General features: G+C 38.7%; 2 long non-coding RNA genes across 5 annotated transcripts in view; one reads left to right on the plus strand and one right to left on the minus strand.

The window, feature by feature from the left end:
• On the plus strand, positions 1-5,671 carry LOC125752472 (uncharacterized). 4 transcript variants are annotated; one of them, XR_007402034.1, is made up of 5 exons: positions 1-208; positions 493-666; positions 1,774-1,858; positions 3,650-3,811; positions 5,165-5,671. It is a non-coding gene; the product is annotated as an uncharacterized LOC125752472 (long non-coding RNA). The 4 variants fall into 4 exon arrangements; XR_007402035.1 differs by lacking the exon at positions 1,774-1,858 and having other exon boundaries at positions 493-757; XR_007402033.1 differs by lacking the exon at positions 1,774-1,858.
• Positions 3,909-22,279, minus strand: part of LOC112670538 (uncharacterized) — a 24,738-nt gene continuing 6,367 nt past the window's right edge. The window contains exons 2-3 of the long non-coding RNA XR_007402036.1: positions 7,925-8,020; positions 3,909-4,011 (exon numbers count right to left, since the gene is read on the minus strand). This is a non-coding gene — a long non-coding RNA (uncharacterized LOC112670538). The remainder of the gene's footprint in view (positions 4,012-7,924; positions 8,021-22,279) is intronic.

The raw sequence follows: 22,279 nt of genomic DNA on the forward strand, positions 1-22,279 counted from the left end.
TCCGCGGGCCGGCGCGGGGCGATTTCCTTCCGCGCCCGAGCGCGCGCGGGCCGCGCCCCCGCACCCGAGCGCAGCCCCGGAAGGCGGCCGGAGGGGACCTTTCGGCCGCGGTGTCAGTCCCTCCCGGAGTGGATGTGACAGCAGCGGCAGCTCCGGCTACAGCTTCTACGCAGTGGGTGATGCTTCATCTCGCCCCTGTACCCTCTAGGTCCGCGGGGGCCGCTTTGGGATGGCCGGGGCGGGGGCAGGGGCAAGAATACTGGCAGCCGCGGAGCTCTCCTCCCAATAGCCAGGTGGACGGAGGGGCTCCCCACCTCCCCACCTCCCCACCCCCACACCCCGAGTTGCAAAGCCCAAACCACCGCGGCTGGCCCTGAGGTCGTGGGCGGTTTTTGAAGACGTGGCCGCGACTGCGGGGACTGCGGCTCGGTGCCCCGGCCTGCTCTCACCCCTCCCTCAGAAGCATCTGGGCCTTCCTTTATCCCGCCACAGCGACCCAAGCCTAAAGCCGCTTGCCACCCCAAAGACTTCGCCTCCGACGGGGCTAAAAAGAGGAAGTTCGTTCTTTTCTCGGAAGTCAGCCCTGTCCTCGGAGAAAGCAGCGGGCGGAGAGGGACAGCGCAGGGTCTTCGCTGCGGCCCGCGTCGCCTGAGCTGCCGGCCCAAGGTGGAGGACCCCGCGGCCGTGTCATCCCTACCGTACCCCCACATAAAGCCCCACATCGTGACCCCTAAAGGGAGGCTCGTAAGAGAGCGAGGTGGGGTTCAAGCCCACCCCCCACCCTCCACCCCGAACCCGCGCAGCTGCCCGTTGTGCGAGGCACCTTCTCCGCCCTTCAATCCTAGGAGCTGGAGTGGGCAGTTATGCTTCGGGTGACCCAAGCGCGGTCCAGTTACTGGGTGCTTTTATTATTTTAAGCAATTCTATCAACACGTTGACAACAACTAGCCCCCCCTCCCCCGCGAGTGGGGGTTGATGCACATTCTAGCAAATAGGAGGCAACAAAAGTCGGTGGGCTGGAAGGGAAGCCGCGTGGTTGAGAAACCCATCTTTGCAATGCCATGCTTGTTTCTCTCTCTCTCTCTCTTTTGGAACGAGTTGGGATAGAATAACCATTTCTTGTTCATCTGTTAAGTTGCAAAGCAAACGAGAGGTCAGGAACCGTATTCGGTTTTCAGAGGAGGGGGGAGGTCTGGGGGTGTGGAGGTTGTGTGCCCTTGTGCAGGCCGAGGTCCGCACACGCTGTCCCCAGACTGGAGTGTCAGACGGGAATTAACTCAGCGAAGGGCCCCATTCTGGGCCTGACCGAGGGTCGAGGCTGTGGGTGTCGGGAGGAGGAGGAAGCCCCCCCCCCCCCCCCCCGGGGTACTAGAGGGCAGGCCAGGTGGCTGTGCCCCGCTGAGGCTCACAGTTTCAGTCCGGAAACCCCCGGGGGTCTGGAGTGCCTGGAACTGGCTGAAGGGCTCAGACTTCTGGGGGAAGTGAGGGCAAGAGGCGTCCCTCCCTCCCCCCCCCCCCGTGGGGGGGGGCAACAAGGCTGTGCCTTCATGGGAGGGGCGACTTGCAGGATTTGGCTATCACCATTTTCACAAATATTCAGAAACAATGACCACAGCATGCCAACTGGCCTGCCTCGGGAGTCGCTGCGGTATTTTAAAATGAGATCCTGCCTGAAAATTAAGGATACCTTCACTTAACGGTCTGCAGGCAGGTATCCTTAAAACAAAGCGCACTGTGATAACTCACCCTTTTGTTTACATCTTCTGCCTTTAGGATTTTATCTCTCGGAAGCAGAGAATTCAGCCACACTCTACCAAGTGTTCTAAGTTGCCGATTATTCCACGATTTTTATTTGAAGGTGGCTGCGGAAATCTTGAAATTTTTCCACCTTTACCACGCTTTCTCTCTCTCTTTAAAGATCAATCTCATCTCTTAATTTTGTTTTTCTTTTCCCTTTAGTTGAATTCTTAAAACTAAGGAGATCGAATAATTGGGCTTTTTCCTTTGTGGCTACGGGTAGAGCAAGACAGGAAAGTGTGGGCAAAGTGTAAAGGGAAACCTTACCTGACCAAGGGGAGTTGGGATTGGGGAATGAAAACGAGGGCAGAGAAGCTGGAGGAGAAACCAAGTCCGCAGCAGCGCAGCAGCCAGGGATCATTAGCCAGCCGGACTTGCACAGTCATCAATCTCCAAGACTGGTTCTTAAACAAGTGAACCCAACCCTATTCTGGGCACTAAAACATAAACATAAAGGGGATGAGGAGCGCCTGGCCACTGGGTACCAGGGATCCCCAGGGCTGAGGCTCTGCTCTGGATGCCGGAATACTTACGAGGGGGTTTAAAATGAATGACCTAACCAGAACCATCACAGCATGGAATCTTCCTGACGGAGTCACAATGAATGACTTTAGTCCCGAGAAGAAATTTCTCTTGAACTCTTCCAAAAGAGTGGAGGGTGAGAATGAGAGGGATTTTGAGTGCCTAGCCTGATACTTTTTGAGCAGAAGGCTGTGGCTTGCCAAATGAATTACCTCTCAAAATGTTTGGGGCTTGATACTCCCTCCTTTGCAAACCGTAAATATTTCATGGCCGGATTGTCCCTCTCTGTTCATCAATAGCTATATCCTACCTAACATTTTGTCTAACAATTTTCTTGTCCACACTTGCTGGGAAAGCAGACTTAGTTTGAAAATCCTAATTTCAGGCTCTTAAAAACGGTCTTAGAAATTTCCCTTTGGGGCTGAACTCAGCCTGACTTAAAGGACGGTAGTGGAGAACTACCTTCTTTGGGAATACTGGATTGATTGGAATTAAATCATTTTGTCTACTTCTAAAATAAATTCCCTGAAAAAAAATTAACTGAAAACAAAAAAGTTTTTCTTTTGCACTCGGATAATTCAAAACGAGCTTTGTTTTCAAAACTGCAAACTTGGCATGTTCGCAGCCCTTCCTGAGGAATGTGTGCTGTGTTAAAAATTGAAAAAAAATACTGTTAGGAGAAACAAAGTTAGGAATCTCATACTGAGCATATGCAGTAAGTTATGCATGTATCTGTATTCTTCCAGTTTGAATATATATGCACTGATATTCTCTTAGCAACAATCCTTTATAAGTACATTCAGAGAAGGAAAAGAAACCTACATATACTCTAGAATTGTTAGCAAGAGAGTAAATTTTGGAGTTGGGTTTGTACAAAAAGGTGAGTATTTGAATCTGTGCCTACTCTTTCTTCTCAGTCTTTGGATGACCTCCCACCTGTAAGTTGGCTTAGAGTTTTGTGAAATAATTTCTCTGAATTGCATGAATGAAGCACAGGAGCATTCCCACAGAAGAGGGCGCAAATTGGAAAAGGCTGCAGTTGAATAAGATTATACATCTTAGATTTCATCTTGTTTTGAACACTCCACAGGGATTGCCTAGTTTGATATTCAAGTAAGAGAATTTTATCAAAGTGGAATATGAAGTTCGTGTCAGCACAAGTGACTTTGATAACTCTGTGTAAAAGCAAATTCTTGCTCAGCGACACAGGCAGCCTTAATGATGTTTGAGCACCTTGCCCTAAAGAAGAGGTCATTCTTTTTCTCTTTTAATGATAGTTGAATTCATGAATTTAATTGATTCTGTATTTCTCTTTCTGAACTTCTTTAAGGAACAAAAATAGAAATTGTGAAACTATCAATCCAGAAATAAAATGAAAAAGAATAAAGCTTAAGAAATTGAGTTGCCAGGAATACCTCGAATGAGCAAATCAAAATTTCAAATAAATTCATCTTTAAACTATCTGACATTCTGCCTTCAAAATGAGGATGAGGTAAAGAAACATGCTGAACTTGGATGTAGAGAGGAATCCAAGTGTGCAAAGAATGGAGCGTTGAAGAACCTCCCCCCCCCCCCCCCCCACATACACACACCTCTATTGGCTTATTGGGTATGCAGGCTAGAGTGGCCACGTCCCATCTTTGCTTCCAGTTAACCTTGGTGAAATATGCTCTCAACTATTTCGGGGGGCTGCTGGAGTAAGTGAAGAAATAATGGAAGAAATATATAGTTATTCACAAGAGGCCTTTATTATGAATACAGGCTTCCTACTTCACGAGCATGTTTATCTTTTCTTTTTCATCATTGAGCAATTTAAATCTTAATCTAATGGTTTAAATTTTGTGTTTTCCCAGATAAAGTTGCTTTTCTGATTACTCATAACTTTCATGTCTCTCCACTTCAAGGGATTTCCTTTTTTCACAAATGGCTTTTCCTGAAGCCTTAAATCCTATTTCCATTGTTTTGATTGATTCTTCCTGCCCAAAACATGTTGTTTTTGCCAGTGACCACAAGAGGACACAATTTCCTAGAGAACTTAGCTTTAAAAGAACCTCACAGAAGGAGAAAACTAACAAAATAGCAAAAATACTGTACAATCTGTGACTGTCATTTTGCATATGCCTATTTGATTTGTGCCACCTTTATTAATTAAAAAATATGCATGAGTTGGCATTCAAACCTTAGGTTTTTTGGAAGATGTTTTCTTTTTGTTGTAGAATATAAAAGAAAAATGCTTATGAAAATATACTGAAAAACTACCATTTTAAGGGAAAATATTTATTTTACATTAGCAGAATTTTGTACAAAACTCTGAGTGACCTAGGATTTTGCTTTTTCAATTTTAGAGCCATGTTTGGCAATGAAAAACAGGTTTTTTTTTTTTTGTTGTTGTTGTTTTTAAATATGTGACTATTCCAAAATATCTTTGAAAGTTTGAATTTTTAGTTTCAGCATTTGGGATGTCTTTACATGAAAAAATGTATGGAAATTATGTTTTATGGTTTGCCAATTATATTTTAATGCACATCATAGGTTAAGAACTAAATCATTTTTCAAAGATATGGAAAAATAGGACATTTTTAAGATACTCCCAACCCTTGCCCCATATTATTATGCACACTCTTTAATTTGAGATCACCTTCCTCTTTCTTATTACTTTTTCTCAAAAAAGGTTTCAGACCATAAGATTACTTTGTCAATTAAAATACACTAACATGAATTATGTCTTGATACTTTTCTAAAAGAATTTTATAGTTCTGGGTGAGTGCCAGTAACAACCAGGCTGGGGAATCCCTGCTTTATTTGGAACTCAATGTTTTTGCTTTGCATTTGTGTCTTCTTGCAGATGCATTCCTAATCACATCCTCTGAGACCCTGCTGGAGGACCTGCACAGTGGACCAAAAGAGCTGGAAAGAGAAGAGAAAAAGACAAGGAAAGAACAGAGTGAAAATAAGGAGGAGATCAAAAGAGAAAAAAAAGAATGTGAAGAGAGTGGAAGAGGGAGCTAGAACAAATGACCAAGACTTATAAGAAAAAGACTGAGGCTTACTATGTAGGGATCAGTGATCAGAGAAAAGGCTTAAATCACAAGAGACAGGAAGAAGTGCACTTAGCGGGAAGCAGAAAAGCACCAAGATTATTTGCCTCAGTTTCTGCTCAAAGAGACTGTTGTAAGTAGCTACCTGTCCCTTGGTGTAGGCATTTAATTTTCAAATTCCCTGTCACTCTAACTGAAGTCATAACGAGAAGTAAGGAACTAGGTGGAGGGCCATGAAACTTTTAATTGAGGTTAATGTTCATCTAATAGATGTGGTCTCTCCAGAATTAGAATAAAGGTGATCTATGTTGTCATCCCTGCCTCTCATGGTAGTGGACGGGAAGACTTCTGGGTGGGGGTGGGGGGGACACTGATACTATTACTCTGAGAAAAATGCTTCTGATCTTGGTAAGATTTTAGAAATCCTAGCTCATTTCTTGTTTTCTATTTGATCTCTGCAGTGGAGATCAAGCTTGGTGTTTTTCCCTGTGGTTAGCCAAGGTCAGTACCTTTGCCTTCCCCACCTGAGATACCTCAGTGAAGACTTAGCTATAAGTGATGCATTTTATTCTCACTTACCCCCATTCAACACCTTGAGAGATTGTAAGGTTCTGGTTCTGCCTAATGGTGCATTCAGAAGACCTGAATTCTGGGTTCAACTGGCACTAATTACAGCACGTTTATTTATTCTTTGATAAAAATGCATCCGTCTCTAATTATATTAGGTACTTGGAGTAAGAAGATTTAGTCCCTGACATCAAAGATGTCACTCTAATGAGAACTAAAACATGAAAACAATTTTGTAACATGGAGAGCCAACTGCTATGATAGATGTTTTCAAAGAATGTCAAGGAAGGACACTGGACCTGGTCTAAGGTGACAAGATGACTTTGTGCATTGGGAAATTACCTCACTGCCATGGTAATCTCCAGATACACTTCTAGGAAGCCTGTTTCAGAGAGAGAAACACACAGAAAGGCTCACCAACCAGATTACGATGCACATGTCACATGGTTTATTAAGTCAATTTAAAATATACATGGGCACCTGGGTGGCTTGAGCCTTTGGCTCAGGTCATGATCCCAGGGGCCTGGGATTGAGTCCCTCATCAGGCTCCTGCTTATCCCCCTGCTTATGTTTCTGCCTCTCTTTCTTTGTCTCTTATGAATAATTAAATAAAATCTTAAAAAAATAAAATATACAGCAAGAAAAGGAAAGAGAGTAGGTTAATATACTAGAATAGGTTGCAAACAGGCAGGCAGGGCCATGCTACCCAAATCCTGGAGTACATGAGTTCACATCATTCTCTCTCTTTTCCTCTCTGTCCTTCCATCAGCTTTCCTTGCTGATGGTATGGTTAAGAGGTCCAAAGTAAGGGTGAGCAATGTTGGAGGATGCTTGAAGGTAAAATAACCTTGCTCTATTACAGAAGGCAAATACTTTTGTCTTGGGACTTGACACAGCCTCTGAGCAGTTACAGATTTTATCTTTCTATCTGGGCCAGAGAACAAGTGGGCCAGGTAGGATGTTACCAAAAGGGAGCCTAAGACCTCATGATTATGGGATTCCCTGAGAGCCTCATGACTATTTGATGCTTACATAGTCTTTCTGTCCCTTCCTATTCACTTTAGTGATATCTAAGATATCTTAGAGGTTACTTTCCATATTTACTATCATCTTTCTTTTTCTAAAGATTTTATTTATTTATTCATGAGAGACAGAGAGAGGCAGAGACATAGGTAGAGGGAGAAGCAGCCTCTATGCAGGGAGCCCGATGTGGCACTTGGTCCTGGGACTCTGGGATCTCACCCTGAGCCACCCAGGTGTCCCAGTGTCATTTCTTTTCTTTGTCTTATTTCTATACTGTGTCATCTGTTCTCTTCAGCAGAATTGGATAGCCATAAATATTACAGGAAGCATACATTGCAGTGTTCCTGAATTACCCTTTATCTCTGCTTTACTCTAGAAGGACCGTGGAGTGAACCAGATGAGAAGTAGAAAAGGTAGAGGGAAGGAAAGACACTGGGATCAGCATGGGCAGAGGCAGGGGCACAGGAGCCTGCATGCTGTGCTCAGGGGCTGGTAAGAAGTCTTGTATGGCAGGAGATGGAAGGAGTGTGAGAACGGCTGGAAAGGACACAAAGTTTAGATCACTAACTTCCTGTGCCATGCTAATTTTATTCTAAATGCAATTGGGGAAATTGAAGACTCTTAAGCAAGGAAAGGACATGTTTAGATTTATATTTGAGAAATACAGCCTATGGGGGCATCTGGGTGGCTCAGTGGTTGAGTGTCTGCCTTTGGCTCAGGTCATGCTCCCAGAGTCCTGGGATTGAGTCCAGCATTGGGTTCCCTGCAGGGAGCCTGCTTCCCCCTCTGCCTATGTCTCTGCCTCTCTCTGTGTGTCTCATGAATAAATAAATGAAATATTAAAAAAAATACAGCCTATGGATAGACAGTGCTGGGGATGGATGAATTAGACAGCTATGTGATTATATTTAGGGAATTCTTGGCTCAACCCACAATATACATTATGTAAGTACAGCAGTTTACTAATGAGAACTTACACCATTGCAATAGCTTTGGGGCACGTGGACAGGATAATACGAAGCTGAGAGAAAAGGACTGGATGGATTCAGATCTGGAGGTATCACTCTCCTCATCTGTCAAATGAAGTAATTGAAAAATGTGTAAAATTCAAAAATGTGTAAACTTTAAAGCATTTTAGAAATTATCTAGTCTGATAGTTTTATAGATGAAAAAGTTTTCTCTGGGACTGCTTTGAACTCCACAATTTGACAATATTTGGAATCTAAAAGCATTTTCCAAAGTGATGAGAATGAGTTTCCTTCTAGTTCTGAAAACTGCTTGTGGCCAACTGTGGGCTTAAACTTTTGTGCCAAATATAAGTAAAAACAGGCAGTGAAGTGGTTTGAAAGGGAGCAGGAGGGGCTTCCTCCAAAACCACTTGATACTTCCCATAGTCATGCTTTAAACCTGTTACAAGTAACTCATTATGTTGGGGCCTGGCATTGTCCTCTTCAGGTTCCTCTTTTAGATGGCAGATTTCCCAAGGTGAGGTAACACATTGGCTTACTAAAACCTTTGAGTGAATTCCACTGTATGGCAGTTTTCTCAAGAAGGGAGGGGCCCAAGGTAGCCAAGGACACAGGGACACATTGGAGAGCTGAGATCAGGAAGTTAAGGAAAGTTATGAAGAAAGGAATGGTTGTGGTATTAAGGCCTTTGCAGTTTTTCCAAGGCCTGTCTAAGCCTTCCATGCCTGCTCTTCCATGTGGCTGTTGCTGTCGAGGTGTCTTTTCGATTCAGTTCTAGATAGAGTACAATGAGATAGTGAGGAAACAAGAACCCACTGGCCTTCTCATCATTTTGATGTCTGCCAGGATCTTAGAACCTGGAAAAGTGTTTATCAAATAATGCATACTCTTCTGTTTCACCATCAGATGCATGTTAAGAGCAAATACGAATCATAGTCTCTTTGCTTTAATTATAATGGACCTATTTAAATGTAGTTATATTCAAGAGTAGAACTATTTCCAGGGAATATGAAGTATATATAATGACTGAGGAAAACAAAAATAGCCACAAGCAGTCATAAGCAACTTTAATGGCAATTTTAATTTCACAACCAAGTGTTTAGGCTGAGGATAAATAATTGTTAAAAATATTCTGACAAGAACAACAAAGATGTGAAATTTGAAGCATATCAGTGGACTCAGCATAACTGAAGAACAGATACTGCAAATGAATTATATTTAATTTATTTTTTAACTGGGCCATTCTCCAAAATAGACTATAGTCTAATATAATTATCAGGAAAAATCAACTTTAGTTCTAGGTTCATGTAACATTCATTCACTATTGTGTTCATTATTTTGATTCTTACATGAAAAATTGGGCACCCAGATATTTTCTAGAGATTCATTAAAACATTTTACAGTACTTGTTTAATACATATTTTATTTTATTTTATTTTAATACATATTTTAAATGGGAGAGAGAATTTCACAGCAAATTTTGGTAAGACAAAGTGATTGTTAGATTTTACTTGTGAATACAACAGCAATAGAAGCTACAAACACAGGGTGCTTTAGCTTTTGTCATTTCCCTGAGTTAATAGGTATGGTAGAGGATCTATTGGAGAATAGAATAGAAGAAAGCAGATTAAAAATAAGAATCTAGGTCATTTCCCTAGATTAAATTAGATGGTCATTTTAGTTTATTATAAAATTCCTAAAACATTGCAATTGCAGAACTGGAGAAACTGCATATAAAGAAAACACTTGAGTAAAATCATAGAGCTAGAACTATAAGACATTTTAGAAGTCCAGAGTACTTCTCCCTTTTCTGGCAAGACAGAATTGTCATAGAAAACAGTGCAGTAGATTACAGACCAGATTCTGGAGCCAGTCAGCCTAGGTTCAAATATGACTCAACTTATCACTACCCATGTAACCTTAGATAGGTTACTTACTCCTCCATGCTTCCTGTGAAGGAGAGAGGATAATGTACATCATCAGTTGTTGTCATGATGAAATAGAGTCATAAGTAAGTTAAAACGGTGCCTGGCACTTGATATGTGTTTGGTATTATTTTATTTATTTAATTTAAAAAATTTTTAAAGTTTAAAATATTTATTTATTTGAGAGAGAAATAGTGAGATAGAGCACAAGCAGCGGGGAGAGGAGGAAGCAGGTTCGGCGGTGAGCCAAGAGCTGTCTCCATCCCAGGACCCTGGCAGGCTGGGATCATGACCTGAGCCAAAGGCAGATGTTTAACTGACTGAGCCACCCAGGTGCCCTGATATCATTATTTTATTTTATTTTATTTTATTTATTTATTTTTTTAATTTTTATTTATTTATGATAGTCACACACACAGAGAGAGAGAGAGAGAGGCAGAGACACAGGCAGAGGGAGAAGCAGGCTCCATGCACCGGGAGCCCGACGTGGGATTTGATCCTGGGTCTCCAGGATTGCGCCCTGGGCCAAAGGCAGGCGCTAAACCGCTGCGCCACCCAGGGATCCCTGATATCATTATTTTAAATGAGTACTAAGTTAGGTGGTACCTTGTAGACTTGAGATGCAGCATTTACATTCAATTCTAAGTGCAAAAGGAAGGGTTTACAGGGTAAATGAGGAAATTAATCCATGATTCAATTTGTTTGAAGAGCAGCTGTTCCTATGTTCCTGTCTCACTCCCTGAGGTCTCAAAGTTCAAAATGGAGACACTAATTGGAGGAGGTTCAATAATTTATCCATGCCCTGGCTACCAAGAAATGGTAACAGGAGCCATATGACTTCCATTTTCCATAGTAGGTGGTGTTTTGTCTGAGCTGAAGATTCTTATTCAACTATCTGCTTCATACCACACTTTGGGTTTCTCACAGACATCTTGAACTTATTGTTACTCTAATGTAATTTGTTCCTCCCACAAGCTCAGTAGATTATTTATCTAATTGCTTAGCCTAAAAACCTGAGAGCCATCATTAATCCATCTCTTTACTCCAGCCCACCCTTTCCTCCATCCAAGCGATTACAAGGAGTACAGTCTCCCTATCAAGATGGACAGATTGGGTATTCACGCTATAGTAGGAAATTAGTTTGGGTGCAGTGTATTCAGAACTCCAAGAGAGATGGCATTTCCAGAATTCATACCATTGAGACTCCCTGTAGCACAAGTTAGTGTTAAGTGGCTCACATTGGAATCTGTTTCATTTGTTAGTATTTTCTTCCTGAGAAGCTTAATTGCTATGAGAAACCAGACTCTTGGGGCACCTGGGTGGCTCAGTGGTTGAGTGTCTGCCTTTGGTTGTGATACTGGGGTCCTGGAATCAACTCCCATATCAGGCTCCTACAGGGAGCCTGCTTCTCTCACTGCCTATGTCTCTGCCTCTTTCTCTGTGTTTCTCATGAATAAATAAATAAATAAAATCTTTAAAAAGAAGAAGAAAAAAAGAATAAAGAAGAAAGAAGAAGAAGAAGAAAGAAAGAAAAGAGAAAGAAAGAAAGAAAGAAAGAAAGGAAAGAAAAAGAAAGAAAAAGAAAAAGAAAGGAGGAGGGGGAGGAGGAGGAAGAGAAGGAGGAAGAGGAGGAAGAAGAAGAAGAAGAAAAAAGAAAGAATGAGGAGGAGGAAGAAGAAGGAGAAGAAGAAAGAAGAATGAAGAAAGAAGGAGGAGGAGGAGGAAGAAGAAGAAGAAAAGAAAAGAAGAAGGAGAAGAAGAAGAAGAAAGAAGAAGAAGAAGAAGAAGAAGAAGAAGAAAGAAGAAAGAAGAAAGAAGAAAGAAGAAGAAGAAACCAGACTCTTCCCATATTCCTTGTGGGCTCCATAGTGTGCAAAATGGGAATCCCATAAATTCTTGTTTTTCGATTATTACTCTCTTTAGGAATGTACAAAAATATGCAGGTCCTATCACAGGTTAAATATTTCTCAATTTACCTCAGTGTTATCTTAAACTTACATTTTAGCCAGTATACTTAACAGTGAAATATAAAGTATTATCTGTTCCTCAAAAATCAGGGATTTTAAAGACACTTGTTTTAAAAACACGGATTTGGACACTGTTTCTTCCCACAGATATTCAACCAAATATTAATTCTAACTAGATTCTGAAATTGTTTGATAAACATATCTAGTCTTACTATAGCTATATATGCCACATATATAGGTGTGTGTGTATATATATGAATGTACATGCACATATATATGCATATATACACACACATATTGAGCATTTTGTGTGTGTGTGTGTGTGTGTGTGTAGGAGCACCAGCACAAATACTGATGAGAAAGGAAAAGACTACAGTCTTTTTTTTTTTTTTTGTGGCACCTATTCATATTGTATACTAGACTTCTTAGAACCAAGTTTCTGATCCACCATTTAAAAATACTGGTATTATCGATTATTGCATCTTCTCAATTTGTCCTGCTTTCTTCTTGGGAAAATAAATTATCTCTAATTTCATAAATATCACCCTACTACTTAAAATTATACTCCTCCACTAATCCCTATGCCCCTTCTGGATTATTTATTACTCTACAAAATAAATATCTTTTGTTTTTCCACTCCTCATTTCTTCCTCACACACAGAAATACCATAGGTTTCATGAGGGAAACACACACACACACACACACACACACACTCCACACACAGAGTCCAGGAGAAGTCTGACTATTCCTGAAAGATTTTTTTTTTTTTTACTTAAGTAAATTGGAAAAGGAAGCATTCAGTTTCATAAAGGATTTTATTCATGACAATATATTAAATACCCAAATTTCATAGGGCTGTTCTGTTTTTATTTTTAAATAAAGCTATTTAACATAGGTTTATGATGTTATGGTGACAAAGATGACTTACTACAAGTAACCTTAACAAAAGCAGTTCTCTCTGTGTGGTTTAATACTGTCAGAGATTTTTGAATGTCCTGAATAATACATATACTTCTGGCTATCTTCAGTAAATACTATCTTTCTTAGCTGAGATATTAAAAGCTATTGAGAAGTGATTTTTAGATTTTGCTCCCTGAAATTTGATAGTAAAATGAAGTAAGGTTGAGAAAACCATTGAGCCCAACAATGTCTTAAATGGAAGACATGAGTAATGTAATTTGAAAGCTTTGTTGCCCTAGTTGGTGGCAAGAGTGTAACAATAATTACCATCTTCTGTAATTTAGTATTCTTAGCCCAGACTTCATTAACCAAAGAGAAAGTCATAAAAGACAGATGAACTAAAAGCATGCTAAATTTCTTATAATTTAAAACTTTGAATTTAGATAAGATATATTTTAACTATTTGTTTGAAAAAATTGTATTGCAATCAAATTTATATTGTTTGTACTGTCATAAAATGACAATACTTTGTGTTCTATAATGTACCCAAGCTGACTTCTACTCTATCACATTTCAGGCTCTCTTTCATTTTGTCCAGCGATTGTTTTTCCATTCTGAAATATCAGACTGATGCCTTGTGAGATGAGGCTAGGGTATGAGGAGTTGTGATATGTTATAAACTGGGGTGGGGAAAAGGCATAATATGTAGCACTTGCTCTCTCATATCAGCTTAACATGGTTAGAACAATTTAAACTTAGTCCTTGCCTGTTTGTACTCTGGCCTTAGGCTTAAAAACTTGTGCAGTGTGAGTTCATTCTGCTCCTTCATGGTGCACAATATTAATGAGACCCTTTTATATGTCAGGCACTGTTCCAGGCACCTGGGAGGAAGAGATATATTAAGTAGCATATAGTACTATAATAGATTAAAAAATGTACTGGATTAAACAGTACAGCTTGTTTTATGAAAAATTTGGATAGGTGTTATAGGCTTGGCTTAATGGCTCAGCCTTGTTGATTTAACTTCTTACTCTATCCTCAAAATATGACTTCTCTTTCATGGACCACATGACCACCCTAGGTCTCCTTTCAATTTTGCATTCCAGCCATTGAGAAAGGAGAGAAGCCAAGGGAAGACATGTCCTCTCGAAAGGGCCCTGTCTAGAAATTACATGTGACTACTCCTCACATGCCATTATTAGCTCATAGTCCCTTAGCCACAACTAACTACAAGTGAGGCTGTGAAATGTAGTCATTAGCTGGATAGCCATGTCAAGCATCACTTTCACAGTTTCTTTTGCTAAAGGAAGAAGGGGAGAATGGGTCGTGTTGGATAATTAACAGGCTCTTAATCAAGTAGTGAATAAAATAGTCATGAATCTTGGCTTCAGCATGGCTTAGAATTTACTCCTTTAGACCTAGTCATAGTGTGCGTGCTAGGTATGTGGCTGTTTTACTCAGCATGTCAGTGCTCCTCTTCCAGCAGTCTCAACCTAAGGGCATTTCAGTATAAGGTACCACACAACTTACAATATATTAAGTACATGTCTTCTATTATATTCCAATAGCTAGTGTTCCTAAGACTCCCACATGTCCCATCCAGTATCTGCACAAGCTGAGTAAGTGTATATCCCTCATTCCACTGTGAGCTCATTTTAGGGAAGATATCTTAACTGAAGGAGAAAATTGTGTTGAGAACAGAGTCAAGCCCATAGTAAGCATCCAATAAACTTGATAGATTTTTGTTAAATTCTTCCTGAAAGTTAGCACAAGAGTTGGATGCTGAACAGAGCAAGAGAACTCAGTTTGCTCCAGCCCAATTTAAATGTAAACTGAGCCTACATTATTGCTACTTTTCACTCTCTCCTCGCTAACATTTATGTGCTTGCTTAGTGTAGGGCTGCACATAAGAATGACCATACATATTGACTTGGGAAAGGGAAGTCAGGAAATTGTTCACCTTCTTGATCATGTTGTCAACTTCTCTCCCAAAGGAGATATTTATAGCCCACTCACTTCACTAAACTGAAGAAAATAGATCTTCATGTTTTCTTCTCTATAATTTCTGTAGAAAACATAATTTGCATGCATTTTTCACAGAAGGAAAGAATCTAGAAAAGAAAATAAACTTTTATATGCTATTATATAAAATTTAGTTAATGAATCTAACAGTGACAACATGAACAAGGGGAAAAACTGTGGGGAAAGAGGGAAGAGAAGGGAGGCAAGAGAGATCTATGAGGATTTTATTTATTTTTTGTTATACATAGCCACTTATCCTTGTGGCATGAATGATCAAGAAAGGACTAGTAGAATTGTAATATAAATGCATTGAAAGCCAATTACGAATGATATAGGAATATTAAAAAGCACCAACAACTAACTTGTAGCAAACCAGTCAGTATGGGGGAAAAACAGATTTATGCAATATTGAAGTAGTCTAAAGAACATTCACAAAATCAGAGATACAATAATGGTCTTATACTTTAAGCTCATAAGGAAAATGTCATAAGTCATATCTTCTGACACGGAAATTCTCCCATTGTTGGAATTTTATCTCAAGAAAACTTCTATTTCTGTGTGTGTATGTGTTTTAAAGATTGTATTTATTTATTCATAAGAGACAAGAGTGAGAGGCAGAGACATAGACATAGAGGGAGAAGCAGGCTCCCTGTGGGGAACCCGATGCAGGATTCGATTCCAGGACCCCAAGATCATGACCTGAGCCAAAGGCAGACATTCAACCCCTGGGCCACCCAGGTGCCCCAGAGAACCTCTATTTCTGAATTAAATGTTATAAATCTAAGAATTATATTCACTTATGCCACTTGATTCATTCAGTAGTAAATTTATGATCAGCCTCCATGAAAAGTTTCCAGCCACCCTTAGATTCATAGTTTAGTCTGAATAGTACCCTTCCCTCTTAAAAGATGTTTCACTGGGGTTTGTCCACACTGTCCTCTTGCAAGTAGGACTTGACATTTCTGACCTCGGTGCTGCTCTTTACATTGTTTTTGGGTTCTTTGGCATTATAACTTGGCAATGTTATTGTCTTATACTAGAATTGTATTTAGATATGAACTAGTTTAAACCCATAAGTTGTATTTTCCTTTTGTGGAGATGATGAAGTAAACATCTTTACGAGGAAATTTTCTCAGTTTTAAGGTTAGAATTTCACTTATAGAAGATCATCTCAATTTAGTTTTAATTTTGCTAAGGAGCCAGAAAAATACAGTGAACAAAAAGAAAAAAAAAAACAAAGTAACTGTCCAGTAGCACAAGGGTTGGACTAGTTAGGACATATCAGCCAAAACACGAGATAGATTTATCTAATGCTTATATATTTCACGTACTCTCCCCTCCTCCCCCCCCCTTTTTTTTGCTGTTCCAAGCATCATAAATACGATAAATATCCTATGTAGGATACTTTAGATGACAGTGTACCTCATCATTAATTCTAAATCAGAGCCTCAAATGCATCGCATGAAGGAAATATCAAGGATTATGTGGTCTTGAGGTGGTAGCCTTTTTGTTATAGTTATCAGGCAGTAAGAAGCTATACATGTAGGTCACACATATGTATTTCTGAAGCATTTAAGAAAACAGCCCAATTTAGATGGAAGAAACTCTTTCACACTCTGTGAACACAAAGCAATATAGAAAATGAGAGTAAGGAAACAAAACATAAATTGCATAAAATTCAAATCATCCTGCTAGCAACACATATAGTATTGAAAGATGGTATAAATTGAAACCATAGGAACTAACAGTAACCCTTAAAGGAGTCCTTCAGTCTGTACTTAAATAAGTTCCTTACCAAACTGGATGCACAAACAATGCTGGGCCACCTTCACAAGGAGTACATGCCATCGTCCAGCTAATTGACAGGGGCACAGAGCTATACTATGGCAACATTTGTCACAGTCACTTCTAGAGAAAGAGACAACTAGGTCAAAATCAGGCTCCACCCTGTCTAAGTTTAGACAGGATATTTTATCCAATTTGAGCTTGTTTTTTTTTATTTGTAAAGTTGACATATTAATATTCATCATAGTATTTTGTAAGGATGGGATGACATAGTATATGTAGGCAGCTAGTGCATAGTAGTTGTTCAGTAAATCAATTGCTGTCCCTACTGGCTTGTGATTTCTCACTCAGCACTGTCTGCAGTGGAGTGGGGAGCCACGTCTACAGGAGTGTCTGTGAAATCTGAGGCAAAACACCAGCCAAATACAAATAAAATGGGATTTCTCCTTCATTATTTTTCAGTTTGCCCTTTGACTTGTAGTGAAGATAATGGACTTTTTGTGATCTTTTCTCTTTAGTATTCACCCAGATTTTCATAGTCTCGACTGATGAGTTTTTGACAATCAGACGTGAACAAAGAATAATTGTAAATACTATGTAACATGCATGAACCAGTAGACAGGTTTTTATTCCATTCGAATTAGCTCTCTAGGGGCTAATATGACCATATTCTAGGTATTAATTTAGCTTATGTGGCTCCCACTGAAACTGTTTTGGTTTCTATGGAGACTTTTGCTCTGGTTTAATAGTATATAACTGTTTCCTCACCTTTTCATTTCCTGAAATAGCACCAAGTACAGTATCTAAATTTTGACTAATATAAATCAAAGCACATGCTTTCCTTTCAGTAAAGTCCTCTATTTCAACATATGTGCAGGATTTTCCTTTTTAATGCATTAGACATCTGTTATTGCTAATGGGGATAAAATGTCACATGTTAAAAACAATAAAAGTTATTAAAAGCAGTGCAAGTTTGAAATATTTTGAAATTATGTTAGAAATATATTTTTTCTTTTAATATATGGCAGTTTTCAAACATGAATATGAAAAGTATATGACAATGAATATGCATATGGATATGTACACTTATCTGGTTCTAATATGTCCTTTAAAAAGATGAAGTAAACACTAAATGTTATACAATTTGTACCTTCACACACACATACACACACACACACACAATGCACATGCACAAGCACTCATACATGCATTGTAATGCCCATGGAGCTAAATAGGAAGAAAACTGTGGTGCTAATTGTTTAAAAACCAGGAATTTCCTTAGAAATTAGTATAGTTTATGATAGTTATTTTTATTAGGCGTGTGTGTGTGTATGTGTGTAAGTTGTGGGTGAACTCAGCTGTGTTTAAGAAGGCTCACAACATTGTTAAAATTTCCACTTGCATTTTCCATTTCAGTATCAATAAAATTGAAGTGTATATTTACAAGTACTTTTCCTTTTAGTTTTTAACTCTGTGTAGTTAATGGTAAATTTATTCCTTATCTTGCTAATTAATTTCAACTTCTCTTGTATGTTTGGGGAGGAGGAATGTCAAAATACATGTTTTATTGAAGACAGATTTGTAATTGAAAAGCAGTCTTTTCCCCAAACCCGATGATTTCCATTACACATAAAACAATACAAAAACTGGGAAGCTAATCAAGGTTGTTAAAAATCAGGTTACTGGATATCCTTGTAGGGAGAGAAGGGCCATAATTGGAGGGAAGCATGAGAGAGGCCTCTAGTATGCTGATAATGTTATGCTCTGCGGTATCCAAAGAAAAATATTACAGAATGTCACATCTCAGCATATTAAATGCCTAGTTTTAAATATTTTAGAGCTAAAAAAAAAAAAAAAAAAAACAAAAAAAAAAAAATAAAAAAATAAATAAATATTTTAGAGCTAAGAAGGCAATAGTTCTCCCTTGAGTAATAGCATCCTGACACACAACTGACAAAATTCACAAATTGTTTTGTGTGGCTATTTTTAATATAAAATAATTGTATTTTTCTTTTTTAATTTTGATAACATTTAATATCCATTCTCTTATCAACTTTCAAGTCTATAATACAGTATTGTTCATTAGAACAATGCTGTATATTATACCCTCAGAATTAATCTTTTAACTGGAAGTTTGTTCCCTTTGACTAACATCTTCCCATTCTTCCCATTTCCTCTGCCCCACAACTGCTGGCAGCCACCATTCTACTCCAGTTCTATGATTTTGGTATTTTTAGATTTCACATGTAAGTAAGAATATACAGTATTTGTCTTTCTCTGACTTAATGACCTCAAAATCCATCACTAATTGCAAAAGACAGTATTTTCTTCTTTTTTTAAATGACTGAATAGTATTCCAATCCATGTATAGTCCGCGCTTTCTTTATCCATTCATTTATTAGTGGACACCGGGTTGCTTCCGTGTCTCAGCTGTTGTAAATAATGCTGCAGTGAACATGAAGAGCACAGATATCCCTTCCAGACACTGCCTTCATTTCCTTCAGATAGATAACCAGCAATAGGATTGCTGGGTCATATAATAGTTTTATTTTAACTTTTTGAGGACCCTTCAAGCTGTTTTCCATAGTGACTACTAATTTATATTCCCACCAACATTGTAAAAGGGTTCCCCTTTCTCCACATCCTACCAACACTTCTCTCTTTTCTTTTTGGTAATAGCCATTCTGATAGGTGTGAGATGACATCTCATTGTGGTTTTGATTTGCATCTCCATGCTTATGAGTGATGTTGAGCACCTTTTCATGTACCTGTTGGCCGTTTGTAGGTGTTCTTTGGACAAACGTCTTTTCCTGTCCTTTGTCCATTTTAATTGGATTATTTGTGTTTTTTGCTATTGAGTTGTAAGAGTTACTTGGATATTTTGGATTTAAACCTCTTATCAGATAGATATTTGCAAATATTTCCTCTTATTCCATCGATTGCCTTTTAATTTTTTGATAGTGTCTTTTGCTGTGCAGAGCTTTTAGTTTGATGTAGTCCCACTTATTTTAAAATAATTATGCTATTTTTCTGACTACAAAAGAATGTTAGAAAACTGGAAAAATATAAACAAGTACAAAAATGGCCAATTATAGAGCATATGTAAAATATTTATATCCATATATAAATATTTATATGTAAGTAAAGTGCATACATAAACACATATTTATACACATATCTATATGAAACAGAAATGAAATCATGCCTTACATTTAGCTGTATACCTTTTCATTTATCATTTTTTGGAATCATCTTTTCACAGCACAATCTCTTTTGTACATCATCCTTTAAATGACCACAACAGTTTATTTATTTGAGAGAGAGGGAGGGTGGGAGAAAATGAGTTGAGGGGAGGGACAGAGGGGGAAACGGATTCCCCACTGAGCAGGGAGCCCAGTGTGGCTCCATCGCAGGACCCGGATCTTGACCTGGGCTTAAGGCAGACACTTCACCAACTGAGCCACCCAGGTGACCACAATTTTAAACAAGGACTTACATCTTTTAAGGACTTACATTTTTAGATATCTAGGTTATTTTCTCAATATTATAAACAATAATATATAGTGTTATTTTCCTAGGCTAAATTCCTACTAGTGAAATTTCTGTAAGCAAGCTGTAAGAATTCACAAAATGCCCTAATCTTGTAAAATACGGCTTAGATCTTCTCAACTAGAGCCAAAGTTCAGAGAGCATTCTTGAATCCTAACGCCTTTCTTGATATGGTAAATTACCTGAACTTCAGATAGTATTGAATCTCTCCAAGAGGAAGTAGTTCTGCTCCCAGGGAAAATTCTGTTTTTCTCATTGAGTAAATGACCCTCATCTAATCAATGAGTGTTCTGTAGGTTTCCTGAATGGCAATTCCAGACACCTTTTCTACAATTTACTGGCTGCTGGTCTTGGTAATTATATTTAGGTCTGATATACTTATGTGTGGCTAATGATCAGTCAGTAACTGGAATAATTCCTGGGCTTGTTTTCAATATATGTAAAGACACTGATGCTTACTTGAATTTTGGTGACAAAAGTTAGAAATGCTCAACAATCATTAATATTACATGAAATATTCAAGAAAGAGATGGCAATTTGAAAAAATAGTGAAACTACCAAAGTATGAAGAAAAAGGAAGAGATATGAAATCAGTTTTAAGATTTGAGTTAATAGGGATCCCTGGGTGGCACAGCGGTTTGGCGCCTGCCTTTGGCCCAGGGCGCGATCCTGGAGACCGGGGATCGAATCCCACATCGGGCTCCCGGTGCATGGAGCCTGCTTCTCCCTCTGCCTGTGTCTCTACCTCTCTCTCTCTCTGTGAGACTATCATAAATAAAAAAAATAATAATAATAATTAAAAAAAAAAGATTTGAGTTAATAGTGAAAAAATTTACATAAGGACCACCCATTCTAAAACACTTTTGAATGCGTTCTGATAAAAAGACTTTTACATGTATGCATGTTTGCATGTATGTGAACCATACAATGGAAGGAAGGGTTATAACCATAGAAAGAGAAGCTTGGAGGGTGTCCTGGATAAGGACATTGAGATTTGGATTAAAGTATGGTGTATTATTTCATGTGGATGCAATTTGGGAAGATTTTTGTTGTGTTTTGTTGTGCAATACTTTAAGTCCTAAGCATTTTTAAGCCTGCTTCATGTTAACTTTAGAAGTGGTTGATTGAATTTGATGAAATGCAATATACTAGTAAGGGTATGAAGTTTAATTTGTGGTTGTGTCGTCTTGAAACAAAGTGGCATCCTTTATGCATATTTTAACTGAGCTCATCTGCTCTAATTTTAATGGACTGCGGTGAGATTAAGCAAGGGAATAGTGATGAAAGCAATGGTGTGGCATGTTCAATAAGATCTACAATTAACAAAACCACTTGTCAAATGTTTGTTAACTATAGTTACCACATTTTTTGGTCAAAGTATGAACCCATGGTGAGAATATTTGAAAGTGGGTATGCTCCCCAAGTCAGAAAAATTTTAGTAAATTTCAGAAGGCCCTTTACCATCAACCCTCAAATAAACCATTTAAAGTTGAATCAAAGCTTTTCAAAGGAACAAGACATGACAATTATCCTTTTATCTTTCTATGCAAGGAATAAAAATTATTAAAATAGTGGATATGAAAGAGTTACACATTTTCATTTTTATTTTTTTAATATTTATTGATTTATTTAGCATGAGCAGAAGGAGAAGTAGAGAGAGAGAGGTAGAGAATCTCAAGCAGAGTCTTCATTGAGCATGGAGCCAATGCAGGGCTTGATTTCAGGACCCCGAGGTCATGACCTGAACTGAAATCAAGAATCAGACACTCAACCCACTGAGCCACCCAGACACTCCATTTTTATTTATTTATTTAATTTTTTTAGAGTTACCCATTTTTAAATGTTGAGAGAAATTCATGCCAACTTCATCTTTTCAAAAACTCCTATTTAAATTACAAATAAATTTAGGCCAAAGTGTACAAAACTTTTCAAAGATTTTGTATAAATTTACTAATTTCAGAGTGAAAAAAAATCCACGAATAAAGAGGGTAAAGCTAGGTGCCAAATTTTCATAAAGGTATAAATGGCAGAAATAGTGCAGGATTTCCAATAATGCACCTTGAGACCCAACTTCCCTCTCTGTTGTTCCAAGGAGGGTCCTTTTCTCCTTTCCTCTCTGATTCTCTTCTGTGGAAAGCAGGTGGCAATTATTTAAACTTCTGGGGTGCATAGGGACTCCTATGTCCCTCAGGGAACCTAAAACAAAGCATGATTG

The sequence above is a fragment of the Canis lupus genome, chromosome 14 (assembly GCF_003254725.2).
Source record: "Canis lupus dingo isolate Sandy chromosome 14, ASM325472v2, whole genome shotgun sequence".
NCBI classification, from domain to species: domain Eukaryota; kingdom Metazoa; phylum Chordata; class Mammalia; order Carnivora; family Canidae; genus Canis; species Canis lupus.